Raw genomic sequence first — 22,689 nt, 5'->3', positions numbered from 1 at the left:
ACAAATGCAAGATAATATTGTTAGTATTTTTAGTCAGCCTAGGTTGCCCCACACTTGCAATCCCAGCTACTCAATGGCTGAAGCAGGAGCATTGCAAGTTTGAAACCAGTCTGTGCAAATTAGTGAGACCCTACCTCAAAAGACTGGGGATATGGCTCAGCAGTAGAGCACCTTACAGTTCAGTCTCCAGCACCAGGAAAAAAAGAAAAGTTTTGATATTGCTTTTAATTGTCAAGTTTCCAAAGCCAGCTTTGGAAACACAGAACTAAAGAATTAGATTCTCATTTCTTGATTTTGTTTGGATTATGAAACCAGTGTTGGTTAGAATCAATTCATTATGACAAAGGATACTCTGAAATTATACTGACTCTCTGTGGAGCATGTGCCCTCATCTGAGCACCTTACTACTTTCCATGCATTATCATATCAGTATCTGACTCTTAGGTTGGTCCATTGGGGTAGGGATTATTTTTGTTCCATTTTACAGATTAGGTAATTAAAACTTAGAGATGTAATATTGTCCAAAGCTATACACTTATGAAATATCAGGGTCAAAATTTCATTTCTGGGTATCCAGTTCTAAAGCTTTTGTGTTAACCATGGTCTCCTACAAAAACCTTTACTTTCATTTAGTTTTATCTTTTCTTTTTTTTTTTTTTATCATGGTGGAAGTGATTCCTGCATACCTTGCTTTTAATAAAAGATATTATCAAAATTGATTGTAGGCGTGTTTTTAGGTTGGTTTGTTTATTTTTTTTTTTCTTTTGCAGGGCTGGTAGAATTTGCTTTTCTAAAAGGTTGCTAATGTATTCACTCTGCCCAGGATAGATCTATATCCACCTGCAAGCACAGAGTAACATGAAAGTTTCCCAAAGCGTTATTTGCATTGTGTGCATTGATTAGCATAATTAATGAAATTCAGCAGCTTGGTGCAGTGGTTAATTTTATCTGAATGCCATCTAAAGTCCTGAATTGTATTAAATTGAGTGTAACTACTGAATTGCCAATAAGTTCACTTCCTGCCTTGGAAAAGAGAAGGAGCCAGAATATTTTTAAAAAATCACTAAAACAGCAAAAATTCAGCTACACAATGACGATTTATAAAATTTAGCCAGAACCCATTGTGCATTGGCTTGGGCACTTAGATACTAAGGGTATAGTCGGTATATTCACTGCTATGGAGGCATCTTTACTCTAGAAGAATAACATGGTGACACTGTAAGGAAAACGGGCAGGTGATATTCTGCTTTGGACTGAAGAGAGAAATTTCAGGCATTTTAAAAGTACCTGTTATATGCGTCATCATTTAGCGATATCTGGTTCTGCCAATCTGGCAAGTTGGTTAAGGAAGTCATCTATTTGAATTACTAGTTGTTCTTTAGTTTAGTAATCTTATCTGTATTAAGTATATTTAACATATTAATTTGGGGTAATGTCCTTATGATTGCAAACTTTGATGGCAAACTTTTTCTATAAAGGGCCAGAGAGTAAATATCACAGGTTTCCCCCCACCTCTGTTTTTACAACTAAATGTGAAAACCACTCTAGCTCAGGGACCATACAAAAATAGGCTGAAGGCTATGTATGAGGTGCTACTGACTCTAATCTATATTAATGATATTCCCATAAGTATATGTGTGTTCTGCTTCAGCTGAATATGGTGCAGAGAGTAAATTTTAAGATTATGAGTAAATTAAGTATTTCTTGGTATAGAATTAGGGTCATAAAGGAATTAAGATATGTATTTTGGAAAACTTGAAACAGTGCCTGGTGCTATGGACTCTGCATGAATTGAATTTAGCAAATATGTCAGCCGGTGCCATCTGTGAACTCAGTTAGCTGATCCCAACTCAGTGATCCACTAGTTTGGAAGCTTTAAAAATGATTTCAAAAACTTGCTTTAATGTTGAAAAATCAGTGAGTTCAATTCAAGTCACTATTTAAAGAAAATGCAAAAAGTTAGAGTTCACTTTTTTACATTGTTAATATTTTTTTTCATTTCAAAAAATAAATAATAAAGTCTTTTAGACCTGTTTCTGATAACAAAATAAATATCTTCTAACTGAACAAGGAAAACGACAGTTGTCCATTACACAATAAAACATCAGAAAGACCCATGAGCTCTACCTAAACCTAGGGTGTTAGTCCAACCCCCCCTCCTCCATTGCCTGCCCCACTTCGTCCAGCCACTGTTCTCACTGGTACTACTATAGAAGGATCCTCACTGTCTGATGCCTCTTTGTATTAGGGTTCTCTAAGGGAACGGAATCAACAGGAAGGGTAATTATTAAAGGGGTGCCGCAGTCTGGCTGGGCACAAATCACGAGCCAACAAAGGGGGACTTATTAGGTTGGCTTACACAACCAGAAGCTGGATAGTCCACAATGGCCGTCTGCAGGCTGGAGAGCTGGAAGAACCAGTAGCTGTGCAGTCCAAGAGGCTGAAGCCCCAGAATGAGAGGGATCAGTGGTGCTACCCTAGTCTGAGACTGAAGGCTTCTGGAGAATATGCTTTGGAAGGGTGAAGAAGTGAGAGTCCCAAGAAGCAATCAAGAACCTGTTCAAAAAGAATCAGCTTGCATCTGCTCCTGTTTCCTTGTTCTTCCAACTTTAATTCCATCCAAGCCATCATCCTATTGGACTGCGCTGCCCACTCTTAGGTAGAGTCTCTATTTCAGTTGGCTATCCCACATGCCAATCATTCCTAGACAGACCCTCATTGACACATCCTTGGCATCTCTTAATCCAATCAAGTTGACAATTCAAATTGACCATTACACTCTTACTCTGAGCTTCCTTATCCAAGCTATAGCCAGCATGGCCTTCAACAAGTCTCATCCCCTTTGAAAAAGACTCTCCATTGACTTCCCCTTGCAATTGTAATAAAATCCAAAGTCCTTACTGAGGCTTATAAAATTCTTCATCCCATGTTTTCCTTGGAGGGCTCCTTCTGGTCACCCTCATTTTGGCTCAAATGTTTGGAAAAATCATCTTCACCTAGCCAAATATAAATGGCACATTGCTCACCCCACCCCCACATTATTGCCATTATTTGACATTCTTATTTATAATATAGATTTGGAAGGGAAGAAGATCCTCTTGATTTTGTGTATTTCCCAGCTCTGTTGCTGTGCCTGGCATATGATATATCCTCAGTAGATGTATGTAAATTGAATTTCCCTAAACTCTATTCGGAAGGCACAAGCACTGTTAACAACTTAGCATATTTTTTAGGCATTTCCCATGAGTACATTTTTTATTTTCTTACAAAACTGTTTTTTGACAGGTGAAGTGACACATGCCTATAATCCCAGCAGCTTGGGAGGCTGAGGCAGGAGATTTCAATTCAAAGGCAGCTTCAGCAAAAGCAAGGTGCTAAGCAATTCAGTGAGACCCTGTCTTTAAATCAAATACAAAATGGGGCTGTGGATGTGGCTTAGTGGTCAAGTCCCTCTGAGTTCAATCCCCAGTATAAAACAAACAAACAAACAAAAAAAAACTCTACTTTCCTTACTATTCTGTATTTTCTCCTCCAAATAACACGTGAGTTGTAAATTTTCTTATAATATTTTAAATTCTAAGAGCTTTTTTGACATGTCTTGGCATGCAATGAACTACATATATTTAAATTGTACCATTTGAAATATATAATATACATGCTGACACTATTACAATGCAGATAATGAATGCACCTATTACCCCTAAGGGAGTCTCCCTGCCTTTTTTAAATCCCTCTGTCTAACCTAAACCACCCTCCCTACTCCCTCAAGCACCCCAAGCACCACTGATCTATTTTTCGTCCCATATATTGCTTTGCATTTTAGAACTTCAGATAAATGGAATGATACATGATGAGTATCTAAATACTTCCAGAGATAAATTTTTCACATCTATCAAGTTCTTTTTGGAAAAAAAAATTTAATAAACTTGAAAATTTTTATTTATGTATTTATTGCCTGCATTTGGTTTCTCAATTGGCCAGGGAGACCTGAAAAGTGGTTCAGGACTTAAACCTTTAACATTTCCATTTTGGAGGACTTCAGAGTGCATAGAAAGAAAGAGAGCAACTAATTAGGAATGACAGCAAAGATAGAATTTTTAGTTCTTTGAAATGTTACAAAAAGTGAAAACAAGGGTTTTGGCATAGAAAAGTGAAAGAGAGGAGAAGGTCCCTTGCTTCAGTCTAGATGACCCCCACAAGCCAGGGCTTATTGCAGCTGAAGGCGGTTGGGGCTCTGATGTGGAAGAAGGTAGGTGGGAGGGGCGACTGTTGCTGGAGGCAGTGGAATGCACCACACCCACCATAACCTCCCACCAGCTCCAGGAACCTTCCATCTGCTGCCGGCAGCTCCCCATTCTCCACTCTTTCCTTTTATGCTTACTGCTTTTAGATGTGTTTGATTTGGATGTTTTGACCATTGCTTGTAGACCACCTCCGGAAAATTCTTCTCTGTAGGATTATCTGCAGTGTCATTTCTTCTTTGCAGATCACAGCTGCTGCTCCTATTTCCCAGGGCAACTCCCTCTGCTTTTCCCATTGAAAAAAGATGAGTGTCCAGTTGAACAAGATTAGCCAGCAACTCTAAGTGAGGAGAACTAATGAAGCGGCACTTGACTTCATTTCAGTTTTGTGTTTCACTGATCTGGGAGGAATTGAGATTAGTTAAGCAATCCTCACAATGTCCAATACCGTATCTGATTTCATTATTGAAGATTGCAATTCTGGTCAAGTCACTACAAATTGATTAGTGTGATAGCAATCACTTAGGGAGGTAAATTAATGAGAAAACGTTCATCTTTATTTAAAAAAAAAATTCATCTGGGAATTCAGTGAAAGTCCCAGGAACTTCCAGCTTCAGCCACATAAATCTACAACTTCTAAGTGGTAAAGTATCTAATTACTCAGAAAATAGCTTGAGAAGGATATGCACTAAATTAAATATCCTATGATGACATCCAAAAACAGTCTTAGAAATATCATTCGAATGCCTTGGCCTGCATTTTGTGAAGTTAAGGGGCTAACATCCATGAAACTGTACTTGAATCACTACTTCAATGTGAATGTCTAGCTTTTCATTTTCTAAATACAAATGTGAATTTTGGGCAGAATTTACTCATAGATTCAAAGAATAAGAAACAAATAGAGCTTTATGCACAAAGTGTCATTTTGGACAAATGAATCCGACATCCTCAGAGAAGTGTCTTCTCATGATGCTGAAATCAGATGATACACTTTTGCACAACTTAATATGAAGTGACAAAGGAAAGGAAAGGAACCCTTAATGAGCTTCTACTATATTCCAGGCCTATAGCAATAAGAAAGTTTCACAACGATTTTATCCCTATTCTCAAACTACACTTAAAGGTTGATATAGGCATCCTAACTTGTTGCTATATTCTGTTGAGAAGTTCAGGAGACAGGAGGGTTGAAACAGAAGTTGGAGGAGGAATTTTAAAAATTTTATTCGATGAACTATTATGGTTTGGATAAGTGTCTCCCAAAGGCCCCTGTGTTGAAAGCTTGGTTCTCAATTCAGCAATGTTCAGAGGTGGGGCTTTGGGGAAGTGAATGGATCATGGGGGCTCTGACCTCATCCATGGATTAATCTATTGAGGGCTTCACAGCTAAATGAGTTATTGGGAGTTGATGGAAACTGAAGCAGATGGAGCCTTGTTGTTGAAGGAAGTAAGTCCCTGAGAGTACGTTCTAGAAGGGTATATCTTTGGCCCCTTCCCCCATCCTCTCTACTTCTCCACTGCCATGAGGAGAGCCACTCTGCTCTCCACATGCTGTAAGCCATGATGTTCTGCCTTTGGTATCCAACCAACAGTTTGCCTCACACCATATTTTTCTTTTAAAATTCATTTTGTCTAACATTTGAAAATCTGAAGGCATTACTTCTTTAAAAATCCACAATTTCTAATTCTCATGAAAGATTAGAAGTTCTGAAAGAGTGGCTTGACAGGGGTGGAGCTGCATAGCAGCTGCCCGCTTTTGATGAGGCATTGTTTTCCATAGTCCCCACTAGTCCCTAGTGTCTCACACCCACTGCTTAATGCATTTGCATTGTGCCCCTCTGAAGTTCCTTGTAGATGCAGACTTTGGATTATAGGATAGTAGGAGGTACATAACCCGTGTTGCAGAACTCAAAACTCAGGCTGACTTTTAGGATTTATATGCACTCCTATTCATTTTCCCTTCCTTCTTATTTATTTATATCCCAGATTTTCCTATTAGTTTGGTTCCTATGAGTGACCCCCACCAGCTTTATTGAGATATAATTTGCAAGTAAAAGTTGCATATATTTAAGGAGTACAATCTTAATAATACTGTGATATACACACTTGTGAGATGACTACCCCATTCAATCTAATGAGCATATCTGTCTCTTTACATAATCGTGTGTGTGTGTGTGTGTGTGTGTGTGTGTTGAGAATACCTAAAATCTATTCTCTTAATAATGTACTGTATGCTTGAAATTTGTTAACTGTAGTCTCCAATGCTGCATGTTAGTACTCTAGACATGGTCATATTATAACTAAACTACTTTATTGACTTTAGTCTCCATGTTGTTCAGTACTCTAGAACCTGACTGTATTATAACTAGAAGTATGTACCTTTTCTCCTTATCTCACATCTGTTAGGATGGCTGACTTCATCTGGTGTAATTTGTAATTCTCATTTAGTTTAAGCACCCTGCCCTTCTAAACAGTATTTCTAAGCTCAAAGTTCTTAAGATTCTACAATAGAGTGAATTCAGTATTTCTCTTTCTGTGCCTGGACTGGTTCACTTTAAGTATTGCAGGGGTGCATTAGGCATCTTTGCATTTCATTCATCCATGTTTTCAATCATGACAGACTGCCTTCTTTTAAAACCCAAGTAGTCTTTCATTGCACGTCTGTCTCTTTACCCATTCCTCTATTAATGAATACCTGAGTTGATTCTATGTCTTGGCAATTATGAATATTACTGTAACAAACACTTGAAGTGCAGACATCTGATTGAGGTAATGATTTTATTTGAATTGGATATACACCCAGAAGGGGAACCACTGGATCATACAGTAGTTCTCTGCAATTTTCCATAATGTCTATACTGATTCACATTCGCACCAACAGTGTTTGAGGGCTCCCTTTCCTCTGCATCCTTTAAATACTTGTTATCCTTCTTCTTCTTGATGATAGCTATTGTAACAGATGTGAGATGATGTTGCCTTTTTTTATTTTCATTTTCCTGATGATTAGTGATGTAGAATACTTTTTTGTGTACCTGCTGGAAGTTGGTTTGTATGTCTTCTTTGAAAGAAATATCTGTTTGGGTTCTTTGCCTGTTTTTTAATCAAATTGTTCACTTTTTGCTGTTAAGCTGTCTGGGTTGCTTATATTTTAATAGTAAACCCCTATCAGATACTATATGATTTACACTTGTTTTTTCCCATTTCATTAGATGGCCTTTTCATTCTGTTGATGTTTGCTATGCAGAAACATTTTAGTTTAATGTAGTCCTACTTATTTATCTTTTCTTCTGTTGCTTTTGTTTTGGTATCATATATCCCCCCCCCAAAAAAGAGTCATTGTCAATACCAATGTCCTAAAACTTTCTCCCTATTTTCCCTATTTTCTTCTAGTAGTTTTATGGATTTAGGTCTTAGATTTGCATGCTTGATCCATCTTGAGTTTATTTTGTGTGTAGCATAAGGATCCAGTTTCTTTCATTTTCTTCCTTTCTCTTTTTGCATGTGATTATCCAGTTTTCTGCTCCCCATTTATTGAAGAGACTGTCCTTTCCCATCATGTGTTCTTGGAAACTTTATTAGAGACTACTTGACCCTCTATGAGTGGGTTTATTTCCAGACTTCCTGTCCTGCTTCATTGGGCTATGTGTCTTTTTTATGCTGGAGCCTTACTATTTTCAAAACCATAACTTTGTAACATAATAGGAAATCAAGAAGTGTGGTGCTTTTACCTTTATTCTTTTGGTTTTGGAATCGTGAGCATGCTTCAGCAGATGGTGGCAGTTTGGGACCTTCAGGAGACTGAAGCGGTTCTTCACCCTGAGCTTCCTAGCACACACCTCCTTGAATCCCTCTACCCACTAGAGCATGATCTAAGAAAAAAAGCAGACAGGGACAAGAAAATGAACATTTGCATTATGCATACTGTGCACGAGGCAAAAAGCATGCAGAAATCACGTGAGATGGCAGACATGCAAAAGTTTCATCTAAACAGCTTCCAATTTAATTGCAAAGAGCAGAGCTGTGCCTCTGGTTAGTTTGGAAACCCAGTGAAGACTGTGGTGGCTTCTCCTCAATAAGCAAAACAGCTTCAATTCCCAGCTGAACATATTGTGCACAAAACAGTATTTTCCATGCCACTTGCATGGAACATGAGCATCTTGCTGTCTTTAATTAAGAAGTTAACTGGCCCATGAAGTATTGCCTGAGTAAATAAAAGTGATTTGTACTAAGTCAGAGGGGTGCATTAGGCATCTTTGCATTTCTTTGCTCACACATAAATTATGGATATTATTAAAAATTGGAAGGGTCATCTATAAACTCATCTGTACTATGAGGCCAATTGCTATTCCCCACATGTATCTATCTGTTTACATGTTATAATTTATTGTGGGCAATTGTGTGAACCAGCTGCTTACTTTTATATAAAGCAGACACAAACCAAATAAATCGACATTACTACTTTGGTAGGTTTGTTTCTTCCTAGAAACATAGTTATTCAAAGAGTTTTGTTTGCTGTAGAACTTAAGTGGGTAGATAGAGTTTGTGTTATTTCTTATATTTAGAAGGAATTGACTGCATGCTTTTCTTAAATAAAATTCATGCTGAAAATTAGTGTGGACTTCAGTCAGATCTCTGTTAGTTATATTGGCCAGAGTTGTAGGAGATTAGGAGAGGAAACAGGTCCAAACTTCATGTAAGTGTGAGAATGTCTAATTGTTTGATTGGAGGGCCATTGGAAAGATAGAATGCCTCAAATTCTTTCTTGTTGCAGTCAAGATATATGAAGGTCCATCATTAGAAATGCATTCATTTGGAAACTCTTGGGGCTCTCAGAAATATCGGTTCATGCCAATATCTTACTGCAGACTCTACCATCCACCATGCACACACATCTCCACAAGGGATTGGAAATAGTGTAACAGAAATATGTATTGTAGCAAAGTAACAAAAGATATTAATGGGTTAAGAGCAAAAAATTATGACTAGAATAGGAGGCAGAGATGGGGGTAAATTAATAGGTTTCAGAGGAAAGGTCAAAGTGCTTCCATAGGTTTGCTCTTACTAATCCTGAGGGTTGGTCATGACCTTTATAAAGGGAGAGGCTGAGTGTGTTGAGTGAAATTGTCTATCTATGTCCTGTAAAACCTCAATTTAAAAATCCTGGGCAGGAGGGGAATTAAAATTGCCAGTTAGTGTTCCAGAAAGGTTTGCAGTTAGGGGATCTGGGTTCTCTTCACATTGTCCTACTGATCAATAGAGAGTCCTTGAAGAAGTCCTTCCTCTCCATTTCATTGTTTGTTTATCCATTGGACATAATCAATGGTTTTCTACAACTTTATTAGTTATTGAAGTTTTAGGTGAGTTTTACTTGGAAGCCCCAAATTCAAACCAGGTTGGACAAGGGGTGGGACCCTATAACCTGTTATACCATCTATGCAGTCTCCCTGTCACTAGCCACAGGATGCTGAGGCCCTACGTGGCTTTCCACAGAGCAGTTTTAAAACCACCAGGCGAACCTCATTTCATATAGTTTTCTGCTTACATGATACTTTCTCATGGAGACCTTCCCTGATCACCATCTCTAAACTAGATATCTTATCTAGTAGCTTTATTTTCTTATGTATCCTATTAATTATGTATGTTAATATGTCATATGTATTGTGTTAGCTTTTCTTTACTGTGACAAAATAACTGAGAAAATTGACTTAAAGGAGGAAAGTTTGATTTGTGTTCACAGTTTCACAGATTTCAGTTCATGGTTAACTGACTCCAAGGCAGAAATAGTGTGGTGGCAGAGGAACCCTGCTCATCTCATGTCAGCCAGGAAGCAGAGGGAGGAAGGGAAACATGGTACAGTCCCCAAGAGCCTATTCCCTGCAACTGTGTCTTACCTCCTCAATTTCTAGTGCCTTTAATAGTCCATTCAACTATGAATCCATCAGTGGATTAATCCATTGATGGAGTCAGGACAGTCCTGATACATTCACTTCCAAAAAGCCCATTTTGAACTGGACCTTCATGATCTATACACTTCCCAGAGTCCCACCTGCTATACTGAAGATTAAGCCTTCAACACAGGAGACTTGGGGACATTCCAAATCCAAACCACAACATGTCAAGATGATCTATTTGTATACGCACTTGTTAGTTTCACTTTTACCATATAATCTCCATAACAGCAGGGACAGATAAATGCAGTACTAAGTGGTGCTTTATTTGTTCCATGATAGTAACAATTTTGCTATATACTTGTATCTTACAATGTCATATTATATACTTTAATTTGCACAAAAAAAAAGTCTTTAAAAAAGCAGGATTTGAACCATCAGCTTCCTGGATTCAAATTCTGGCTCTGGTCATGCTAGCTATGTGACCTTGAGCAAGTTTGTTAAACTTTATTCCTCTGTAAAATGGGCATGGCTATATCACTGTCTCATAAGCTTATGACAGGACTATAATCTATGTAAAGTTCCTAGAATAGTGCCTTAAGTACAAATCACTACATGGAATTTGAATAAAATAATTATATATTGCCATTAGCATTATTATCATTATTACTCTTGGCATGTTTACCATCATCTCCTCAGTTCCTCGGCTAGTTCTTGTTATATGGTAGGAAAGCAAATTTTGTTTGAATGCATGGACGAATGAATGTTGCCCTAGGATCCTTCTGTTAGAAATTCTGTTAGAACTTCTTAGACACAAATAACTCATTAATAGGAGCTTATTTATTAATATCTTTATCATCTGAATTCCAAGAATTCAATTTTATAGAAGGTGGCCCTAGGCGTGGGGGAGGGAATTGACCAAGTGGAAAAAATGATGTGGACTAAGGGTCTTGCTGCCCATCTTTACCTGCTGTGCAGTTTTGCCTTGGCTCATGCCATCCTCAGGCTAATGAAAGCTCCCAGGAGTGGAGCTTTCATTAGCCTGAGGGCTTCACAGAAAAAACCTGGCACGTCAGTTTCTCAATCTGTGGTGTTTATCATTATCATTACTATGGTTTTTCAGCATCATCTGACACTTCTGATGTCATGACTATCATGATGTCATTATGTAATGACTATTTTGGGTTGAGGCTGCTTCTGACTTATTTCATAAATAACATGTAAGAGGAAAAAAAATGCATACCAGGTTCCATGATGGTTTGGTTGATGTCCCTTTAATGGCAAGAAGATCCCTTTTGCAGTTAGGAAGCATCTCATAGACAGTGACACCCCCTGGCACTTGAGGAGAATAATGAAGAGAGAAGCTAGCTTTTAGCAAGGAGCATGTTTTCATGTATTCTTAAAAGCTTGTTCTTCACTCCTAAATGGTTGGCACAAAACAAAAATGTTGCTCTAAAAATTGGGGGTTTTTTTCCATGTTGTTTCTATCCAAACAGACTCATCTCCTGTCAACTCTCATAGCACCCAGTGTTTTATAATTGTTATGAATGTGTTCCACTGTTACTCTTCATTTTAAAAATCTTGTTCATTGTCAAAAACACTGATAGTTTTTCAGAGATGTAATTTCAGAGACTGTAAAAAACCCACTTTTTTGGCATGTGAAATAATAAACAAATGCTTACAGTTATTTTGGTTTTGTGATAGAGATCACTCTATGAGCAGCTAAGTGTGACCTTTCGATGCAGCCCTCTGTAAATTATTACCAGCGATGTTTTAAATGGAGGTTACCTAAATTATTAGTGTAGGACTTTCCATTTCCATGAATGATTGTTTTTATCATTAATGATTCTGCCTCTAGGCAAATACCAAATGGTTTGCAAAGCAAATGAGGCTTTTAAGACTCATAAATATTTTGCAGATGTACTTGTTGTGTGTTGAAGGGAAAAGAAGGAGGAGAGGTAGATTGTCACAAAAATTGCCATATTGAAAGAATGAGATGAGAGGGTTTCCTTGTTTTCTCCCTGGATTAGTACACTGGTCTGGATCTCTCTACCTCCTAAGCCACTGCTTTTATTTTTGCAACATCAGAGTCATGGAAATAAAAATGGGCCTCTCTAGATAGTAAAAGACAAACGAAGATGGTAGGCAAATTGGAGTATTCTACTATCAAACTATGTAGGTTGGTTTTAGTTCTCAGTTAAGGCTCCAACCATTATTTCAAAAAATATGGTAGGAATGTTTATGAGATGAAAATTATTCTTAGGTGGTTGCTCATTAAAAGATGAGAAATGGAGTGGGGCTTATTTTTAAATCATTAATGCATGTTAATTCATAGTTTGTTCCTAACTCCAATTGTTGACAAACCCAAGATTTCACTGATTTCTTAACATTCTTGATGATTTTTTTTGCATGTCTTACCATGAGATATGGAATTCAGCTCCATACTTTCTGTGGCTACCACAAAGAGTTTATCAAATTATAAAATGTTTCTTTCTCCCTCATTATAATTGAGCAGAACTCGGGGAGCCAAATGGTTTAAATATGTCTCCTCTAGAATTCATGTGTTAAAACTTAATGATGAATGTGATAGTATTAAGCAGTGGATTTTTTTAGACATAATTAGGTCATGAGGGCTTCTCCCTTGTGAGTGGGATTAAGACCCTCATAAAAGGATGCTTCACATACCATTTGGCCTTTATGTTGTCTCTGATGTCCCTTTCACCATGAGAGGGCACAGTGTCCCTCCCCACTGGAGGTTACAGCAACAAGCAACTTGGAAGCTGAGAGCAGCCCATACCAGATGACTGAACCCACTAGCACCTTGGACTTCCTGGCCTCCAGAACTGTGAGAAAATAAACTCCTATTGAGATGTTATCTGTTCTGGAAGATTCTGTTATAGTAGCACAAATGGACTAAGAAATGTACAAGAAGTTTAATGAAAAACAGAGTTGACAGAATTGTGACAGATGTTTTCAAAGTATAAAAAGATGCACAACCCAACATAATGGTGGATGACGGAGGACAATTGCCTTCTCTCAGTGGGCAAAGCTGCTGCACACCCTTTGTCTCAGGTCCTTGTCATCACACACATCACAGGGCTTACATCTTGTGGGTCTGGCAATATTGATTAAATGATGAAACTATATCATTGAATTTTTAAGGTGGGCAGCTAGCAATAGCTGTATTTTTAAAATTACTCTTGGAAAAAACCTAAGTCACCTACAAAATATAAGATCCATAGATTTATACATAAATCTGGAAATCTAAGCTCCAGGGAACCATCAAGGCTAGCCTAAGTAAAGGGAAAAAGGGACTCTATATGGATGTCTAAACAAACTGTTCTATTCTAACAAATTGCTACCAGGAAACGGAAAATGGTGACAAAATGTTAAAGTGTCCTTAAGTACCTGCAGGGTTTCACTGTTCTGTTTCAATATTGAACATCTACAACTTTAATACACATTAAACGATTTGCTGTTAAGGAGGTTAAATAAACTAATAGGTGTGAAAGCACCATGCAGAGGGCCCAGCCCATTGTAATTGCTTATAAATGTTTGCTGAATTTGAATCTAAGCAATGTGTGATTAAACCCTCATGTTGTAATAGCTAATAGAGTGCTAATGTAAAATTGTCTCATTTATTCCTTGTAGTGACCCTGTGAAGGATCTATCATTTTTATCTTCCATTTAGAGATGAGCAAAAGCTTAGAAAGGTTTAGAAAGGACACACATCTAGTAGTCCAACCCAGCTTGATTTTAACCCTCTGTCCTTAGCTGGAGCACTCTGCTCTCTTGCAGGAGTAGATGGGGGTTTCTGGATGTCTTGTGTCATCTGCCATCTCTGTAAACCCAGGAGATGTGCAGGACAATTGCCAGTTCATGAACAGGGAATGATCTTATTTCCTTTTTCTACCAACTGCTACTTCTCTGGTGGTTCCCCACACTCCCTTTAGTGGCCTCTGTTCTGTCGTTTTTTTTCTCCATTCAAATCACAGATCGCCTAAATTGCACCATTTCCTTCTATGCCATAGATTCCCTCTGTGGAGGTTCTTTTTTAGAATTGTATTGCAGTGTCTACTTGGAACTAATCAAGGACTCCTGTAAAATAAGTCTCTGACCTAGATAAAAAGGCTGTCTTTCAGACAGCTTAGATTCTGCAAGTAAGTTTCTACCCAGAACTTCAGACTCCTTGATATCAAAGTGCTCTCCTGGTTTCTCATTCTGAGTCCATCAAAATGAAACAAATATGAAGTTATAAAACCTATAGAAATTCTGAACTTCCAAAGACCTAGTCTCTCTTTCTTCTGGTTCATTGTTGCGACTATAGAACTCAGAAAACAGACGTGGCTATCTTCTCAGTTCTTCCAGTTTTCCGAATACCTATTAGCACGCTGGATGCGAAGGAGAACTGTTCGTCCACTCCACGCAATGGATGCTTTAGAGTTTAATTACCTTCGGGAACCCTTTGGAAAAAGGGCTGTCCTCTTCATTCTCAATCCAACTTGCCTCATAAATTCTTCTCATGGCAGCAAGTACAAGAACCCACACTGATTCTCATTCCTTTACTTGTCAGCCCAAATCGACAACTCACAATACAGTTAAGAGCAGAGCAGAGCCACATATACAGTAAATATTCATGTGAAACTTTTCTCCCTTTTATGATAAAACGTTTCTTTCATCCTTTTCAAGTACCATGGTGAGTAGGCATGTCAGTTAATGTAACAGTTAATTTGTATATTTTCTTAGTCGAGTCTCCATATGGGCAGCCTATGAAATAGCTAATGGTTTTCCAATCATTTATATGCATTGTAATTAAATAGAGGCAATATATTTGATACCTCCTATATCCACATTTTAAATTTTTTTTAAAAGTGACACGCATTATAAACTTATCAGTTCTATAACGTCATCAGATTTCCCCCCATACTATGCAGTCAGCACTGTACAAAGGGCAAGTTAACCTCTCTGGGTGTTCATAGCCTTTAGGCTCATCCTGCTTGCTCTACTTCAGCCTCTGCTTCATTCCCTCATTGACCCTCCGCCTTCCTCACTTCCAAACCATCCTCCCATCCTCCTGTCCCTGGTGATGCCATATCCTAGCTATTCATCCTCTGTTATGCTTCTCGGGTTGTGATGCATAACTTCCCACACTGCGGTGGGAATTCTCCCTTTAACTTGTAACCTTCAGCCATGCTAAAATGTCCCTTCTAGTCCCCCAGTGGAAATGCTGTCTCTGGATATCTGCAATTCCTCTGAGAAGATTTGCCAGGGCACTCGAATAGGCAATATGGCATGGTAGCAGAGTAGGAGTGATTTAGAGTCAGACAAAACTGCATTTGAAATTTGGCTTTGCTTCTCACTTACTAGTAACCTGTGACTTGTTACTTGACACTGTAGCACTCTACTCTCTCTATGATATGGTTAACTGACAATCTCATAGAGTTGTTTTGAAAATTGAACGAGAAAACAAACTCATGTCTAAATAGTGCCCACCACTTTATCCACTATAAATGACCACTGTTTTTTATCAAAGGCTTCAAAGTAGAAGCAAACCCCCAAGACAGACCTGGAAGGACTGGTAGTTTGAATGCTCTTCTTGCATTGAAAATATGAATAATGTTCCTTAAGTTCATCTCCATTTACTAATTCCTGTTAAAGTGGCCAGATGACTGGTTTTGAATCCTCCCAAAATTGCACCTTCTGAGATGAAGCAAATGGAAAGAGAAATCTCTCTTTTCCAGAAGCCAAAAGCCATTTTGCAAGAGGTGTCTATTCAACCCGTGCATGCAAATGAGGCTGTGATGGTTTCCTCAGAGGTTGTTCAGAATATGACACACAGTGTTAGCCTTAAAGAATGTTAATGGGGCTTGCTGCCTCTGGTTCACAGGGTATACCCACAAGGAAAATAGAAACAATGCAAAGGTAGGTAGCCCACTTGGCACAGTTGATTGACTTTAATAGGTCCTGATTATGTTGCTCATATTCCATGAAATTAAAAAGCTTACAAATGTTATGAGCCATTACCCTTCCATTTAAGGGAGCTTATGACATGTTAGCAACATTTAATGAAATTCTTTTCAAAATGCCACCAGCAGACTCCATAAGATTCCATGTTGAACTTCGACTTGAAGAATTGTTTGAGGAACTTTGTTCTCTAACCTGCCTGGCTTTTTAATGTTTGAGTCCTACCCCAAAGCCAAAATTAGTTTCTTATCGGTTAGGTTATTTCCAGGTATCAGGAGTTCCTGCTTTGGCCAAGGCATTCTGTAATTTAACAAAAGGTTACAAAAGTCGCCACATTGATATTTGTGCTCATACTTGTCATAGGAGCTCAGAATTGCAGACATTTTTACACAATGGTAAATTTTAAGACTAAAATCCTTTCAGCTCCAATCTGTCTGTATTTATTGACAATATGAACATTCTAGCAAATATTCCAACATGTTATTGCCTGCACTATTTTCAGTGAGCTGTTGCAGTATAATTTGCAAGATAAGCCTTTGTCTAAGAGACAATTAAAGCATAAGAAATGAGGTGATTAAGTCCTAGATTAGGTGTACTTATCATTTATATAATAAAATTTGAGGAAGCAAAAATATTACAGTCAGATGTGGGGGACTTAGCACAGAAGAAAGATAATGAGTAGTGAGATATGTTATTTAGAGATAATTAACACTTTCAGTTGAATTGTCTTTCATTTTGACCTTAATGGGGATAGTTCATGGCAATATCCGTTGGTTTTATTTGCATCCTGATCATATCACTGGGTGTTGGTGATGTCACCCACTATTTTTTTGAGATCGGGTAGGTAAAAGGTTACTAAGTGCTGTAGATAGATCTTCCTGTAATCCTCCTGCTGGTTGTATAAGGTAAATCATATTATTTGTGTTTTAATGGATAAAGAGAACTGAGATATGATGATTAGACAGTTGTCTCCAACTAGCGTATGGAGCAGGTGGAATTCAAATCCAGGCATGAACTGCCCCACCTTGATATGAATTCACTTTGAAGGGCAGCTGATGTCAAGGCAGCCCCAGCCCTCCCTGGATCTTGAGCTCTCCGCAAGCTGCAGTCCTGTCATAGGATTGGTTCACCACTGTGTTCCCTTGCCTGTCACAATGCTTGGCACTCAACAAATATGTAGCAAATGTGCACTTAGTATGTTAAGGAAACACAACACATAGTATAATAAAAATGCAATTTGTCTGGGTTGTCACTGAGTTGTTTTGAAAATTTGAAGTGTGAGTGTATGGGTGTCATCTTCTCTTCTACCTTCCCCACAAAAAATTCCACCAGGTAGCCCCTGGTGCATGTATGACACACTCAAACCTGTTAAGCATCCTAGTAATACTTAAAAAGCAAAATACAGACCCAATCATAAACTTTAAATGACCCATCTGAGATGTTTATCAGTGTTTCTAATCACATTCAAAGTTACATATTGGTCTCTCCTAGAAACAGCCTTGATGTGATGGCTCTTTCCATTGAGGGGATAGGAGTGGGGTTCACTACAGCTGTCTCTGCTCTCACCTACCTACTAGAAGCTGCTGGCTCTAGTTTTAGATGCTACCAAGGGGTGGTAATGACAGATGTTCTAATTGGCTTTGTGACTTTGTGTCCTCTGGAACTGGTGAATGGTTTGGCTGGCTTCCATCCTCATGAAGCATTTATGGGTTCTTTGGACATTCCTGGCACTGGCACTGAAAATTCATCTCTTAGAACTCCTGTGGAAAGAACTAGTGAAGCAGTCCATTCTTGGACAGGCTACGTCACCCCTCATTCTGTTCTCTACTTCTTATGTATTGGGGGAAATTTGGGATTCCCCCAGAACAGCACTGTTGCATTTGACCCATCTCTGTTTTGTGATAATGATCATAGATCTGACAAATTCAAAGAGTACAGACTCTTTCTAAAGAAGCAGTCCTTCACTGCCTATAGTGGACATCCTAGGGGGACATCCATAGCTACTTTGCTTTTAGGAACATATGTTAAGATCTAAGATTGGATTCACTGATGTCTCTTCTCTTTGGACTTGAGGTTATAAGGTAGAACTCACCCAGATAGAAAGATAAATACATACATGCATACATATTTACATACACACATAGAGATAGATATACTTGGTTGAAACCTCATTTTTAACACCCTCATAAATAGGTCCTATGATTGACTGATTTTCAGAGAGAAATGGTTCGAGGTGCTGCCTTTGCTGGTCTCACCTCATCCTGTGTAAGGTTCTTGACACCATGATGGAAGGAAGAACATGGGGAACTACTCCAGATGCACAAGTGAACAGAAAGTGAAAGAAGGACCACAGTGCAGAGGAGAGCTGTCTCTGCTTTCCTGGTTTCCCTGTTGTCTCACTGCCCTGGGTCTGGAGAGACACTCTGTCTCTTCTTCTTGTAAGGACTAACTAAATGAAAGATGATGTGGTTTTTTTTTTCCTTGAAACCAAACGTCTGTGGTTCTGTTCTGTGATGCTTTCAGAAGCCATCATGGTGATTGACAAATCTTTCTTGACTTCCTCAAGAACACTGAGGTGTTTAGAATAATACCTGGGCGAAACTACCATTGAGAAGAAGAGCTAAGTGGCTGGCGGAAGGTGCTCCCATTGGGTGTTGTGGCAAAGGCTTCTGGAGCAGTTCACTTCATCTTTTAGGGGAGAGGAAAGCAGATATTTGAAGACCAGATGAGGACAACTACAATGGAAGAATGTTCTTTCCAGTGGAAGTGACCACAACTTAGGGTTGAACATGTTTTACTTTTCTGTTTTTTGCTTTGTTTAAAACCTTTCTTTGATGAATGTTATCTTGGGGTATTTGAGAATGAGAGTGGAGAATGGATTTTCTCCCTGTGTCTGGAGACCTCCCACTCATGATAGATTGGAGGTACTGCCTGTCATTGTGTCCTCTCTTCCCAGAGCTCTATGATGGCTCTGCTTTCAGAGAGAGCAGGTTCTTGGCAAGTGTTTGTGGACTTATGACTTTGGACTTAGTGTGAATTAAAACACCTTCATTTCCTCTTGTCCTGCAATGCTTTTATGGATAACACTTGAAAAACTTTTCTTGGCAATTTGTTTGTCTATCATTGTGTTTAGTATTTGAACAAATTTTATGGCTCAGAGTAGGTGCTTAATAAAAGAACATTGAATAAATGGAAATATCTAGGGGTGGTGGAAGGAACTGGGAGCAGAGGTCAGCTCTCTTCTGTGATGTCCTAACTTAGCGCAGTTCTGTGAGGCTCATGCTACCCTTCATTTTTTTTTTTTTTCAAAATTTCTGTGTTCCATTCTTAATTCTTTTCCAAGAAATTCCCAACTAGAATTTAATTTGAGTTAGGTTATAGCTAACAGTTTCATATATCAAAACTTGAGATTTATGAATTGTGTCAAATCCGAAGTGGATTAAAAAATTAAAATACTATTTGGGGGACCTTTTGCAGTGCCACTGGGGAGACTCTGACAGGATGCCACGTGGTCGTTCTAAAAGTTTGGTTAAAAGTTTCTACTTACTCTGCTCGTGTCTGTGTCTGACGTTTGTGTACTGAGTGATCCTTCTGAGAAAGTAGAAAGAAGGGGAGAGAGATGTTCCGAATGTGCCACATTTGGATCTCCCTCTTAATATCAGTTCCAATTCTGATACATTTCAAAAACTGGATTTCCTCTGAAGTGAAACCAGGCCATGTTGGAGAAGCCACAGAAGTTGGCACCAACTTTTAATCAGAGAATGAGAATGTGAGCTCACAGCTGAGAACCTTTAGGCACCATGCAGAATGTGAAGTAAACAATACAGCTTCTCTTTCTTTCTCTTCTCTTTCTCTTCTCTTTCAATAGTTCAACATATGAACTATTGCTGGTTCCATCTTTAGGGAGAGAAACAGGCCCTGAGAAGTTTTTAATTTGTCCAAAGCTTTGCAGGTGGTCAGCACCTTTCACTCTAAACTCCCTGACTCCTAAGTCCATATTCTTGACCACTATGCCACATTGTCTAATTATTTCAAACTCAATATGGCTAGAAATATTATTCATAAAGCACTAACCACACACCCCACTGTAGCTAGGCACTCAAATGCCAGGAAGGGATTATTAGGCGTTGCTTGTTCCATTTGTGATTTTTTTCCCTATACTCAACACTTAGTCATTTAGGGAAGAAGTAAACATTACATCACCCTCTCTATGGGAAGTAGCTGTTACACTAGGGTTTTGTTTCATTTTCTTCCTGCTTCTCCCTGATTGTATCTGTGGTAAAATTTGGAGTCAACAAAATGAGAGAGAAGTTTTCCCTTATGAGTGTATAATGTTAGGTAAGCCACATAATTAAAATATGTCCCTCTAAGTTTATATGTGATAGCTTGGCCTTAAATACTTTTGAACTTTGGCGGTAGACCTTAAACTAGTGATTCATTGAAGAGGTAGTACTGATTCTTATTTTTCATCATAGTTTGCTGCTTTGTCTTAACATTTACCAAAGTGTTGACCAAAGACTGCTACATTCTCCATGCTAGGGGCAGTTATCCAACAGTGGACTATTTATCCAGTTGCCTCAATATCAACATGGTGGCGATGCACAATTTCAATGGCAATCATTTGTTCATTTCTTCCACAAAGATGTATTGACAACATCCTCTGGATACTGGTGAGTGCTGCAGGCTGGGGATATAATTTTTCAAGCCATAAATATTTTCTTTCTCCTATGGAGTTGATAATCCCATTTGGGCCAAGCTGAGCTGGAGCAAGACTATGTAAGGTATGTCAAAGAGCTGGGATTAAACTCTAAATGAACTTGAGAGTGAGTGAAGGAATTTAAGCTGGGGAAGGATGTATCTAAGTCTTATAATCTCTATGGTGTATATATACCACATTTTCATTTTCATGCCATTTACAGAAAAATGGATGGACCTGGAAAGTATTATGTTCAGCAAAATAAACCAGACTGAGAAAGTCAAGGGTCATTTGTTTTCTTTTACATATGGAAGCTATAAAGAAAAGAAAAGGTAGTGTAGAAAGAACCTCATGAAAATAAAAGGAAAGAGACAAGAGAGAGGACAAGGGAAGGTACTGGGGAATAAAATTGACCAAATTTTGTTATGTGCATGTATGGATATGTCACAATGAATATATATATTCATTGTGAATATATATATATATATATATATATATATATATATATATATATATATTNNATATATATATATATATATATATATATATATATATATATATATATTCACAATGAATATATATATTCATTGTGACATATCCATACACACACACATATGTGTGTGTGTGTATACATATATATGTATATACACATATATATATACACACATATATATATACATATAATTATAATCAAAAATATTGTATAATACCCTATGTATAAGAGGGTATTATGTATAAGAGAAAAAATGGACCTTAATGAAGCAAGAATTGAAACAAAGAGATATACTTGCTTGGGATTCAAGTGCAAGACAATGGCAACTTGAATGGGATATGGCCATGAGAAGGAGAGCTAAGGGGTTCAAGGAGTATTTCAGAGGTACAGTTGATATGAGCTGTCAATCATAGGACACTGGAGAAGAAGAGAAAGGGAGGAATCAAGAGTGACTCTGGACTTTTTTGTAGGATTGCTTTTAAGAAATGTATGCTGATCTTGCCTCAGTCATAACTTAAGTTCTTAGCATAGCTAAAAAGTAGTGAAGGGGCTCATCATAAGGAGGCAAAGGAAACATCTTAAGTTCATGGACACTCAGAGGTGTGTCAGGAACCAGGCCAACCTTGCATATGCTGCTTAATGTACTTAAAGCAATTCATAAAGCAAAAATCACAACCCACACATCTTACCTATGAGGAAATGAAGCCTCAGAGACATTAAATGACTCACCAAAGGTTACAGGGTTGTCAAATAAAGAAATCAAAAATTGAAACTTATCTTCAAATTCTCTTTCTATAACATCATTGGTATTTCTAAAGGCAAAAATAATGCCACACAACTCAATATTTTATTTCTTGGAAAGTGATTAGTACCATGCTAGGTATCTGTCAGATGCCCATTATAAAAATGGATGAATTGTAAGTTTAAATAATCCATGCACTCATTTGTGTCCATCAAAATGTTAAGGGTTAGAAGACTAGTGAACCTCCAAACTAGTGCTTTTCAAAATACCTTGATCAAGAGCTGGGGTTGTAGCTCAGTGATAGAGTGCTTGCCTAGCATGTATGAGGCACTGGGTTTGAGTCTCAGCACTGCATATAAATAAATAAAATATACCAACAACTACAATTTTAAAAATGTTGGTATATTAAAAAAAAAAACACTTTGATCAAAGTAGACCAGATAAAATAGGGGAAAAAAATCCTTTTCCTGCCTCCTGTGTACAGGCACTCTCTCATTGCCCATTAGGGTCCAGCCAAATTGTTGAAATGATGCACAAACACCATCCCAAACAAATATAAAACTTTAAACACAAGCCATATTAAAAGCCACCAGTAGGATTACTCCAAGATTGATTGCCAAATAGTGTTAGAAGAACTGAGTGGAGGGGAAATAATTCCCTGTTTGTGA

The 22,689-nt window shown here is 38.1% G+C and overlaps 1 protein-coding gene across 4 annotated transcripts in view; it reads left to right on the top strand.

Moving 5' to 3' along the window:
- Sgcd (sarcoglycan delta) overlaps positions 1–22,689 on the top strand; it is a 938,532-nt gene that overhangs the window by 725,112 nt on the left and 190,731 nt on the right. The gene's annotated exons all lie outside the window — the stretch shown is intronic.

This window comes from Marmota marmota, unplaced genomic scaffold (assembly GCF_001458135.2).
Source record: "Marmota marmota marmota unplaced genomic scaffold, marMar, whole genome shotgun sequence".
NCBI lineage: Eukaryota > Metazoa > Chordata > Mammalia > Rodentia > Sciuridae > Marmota > Marmota marmota.
The sequence above is the reverse complement of the archived record's forward strand: the minus strand, read 5'-3'. Positions and strand labels throughout refer to the sequence as shown.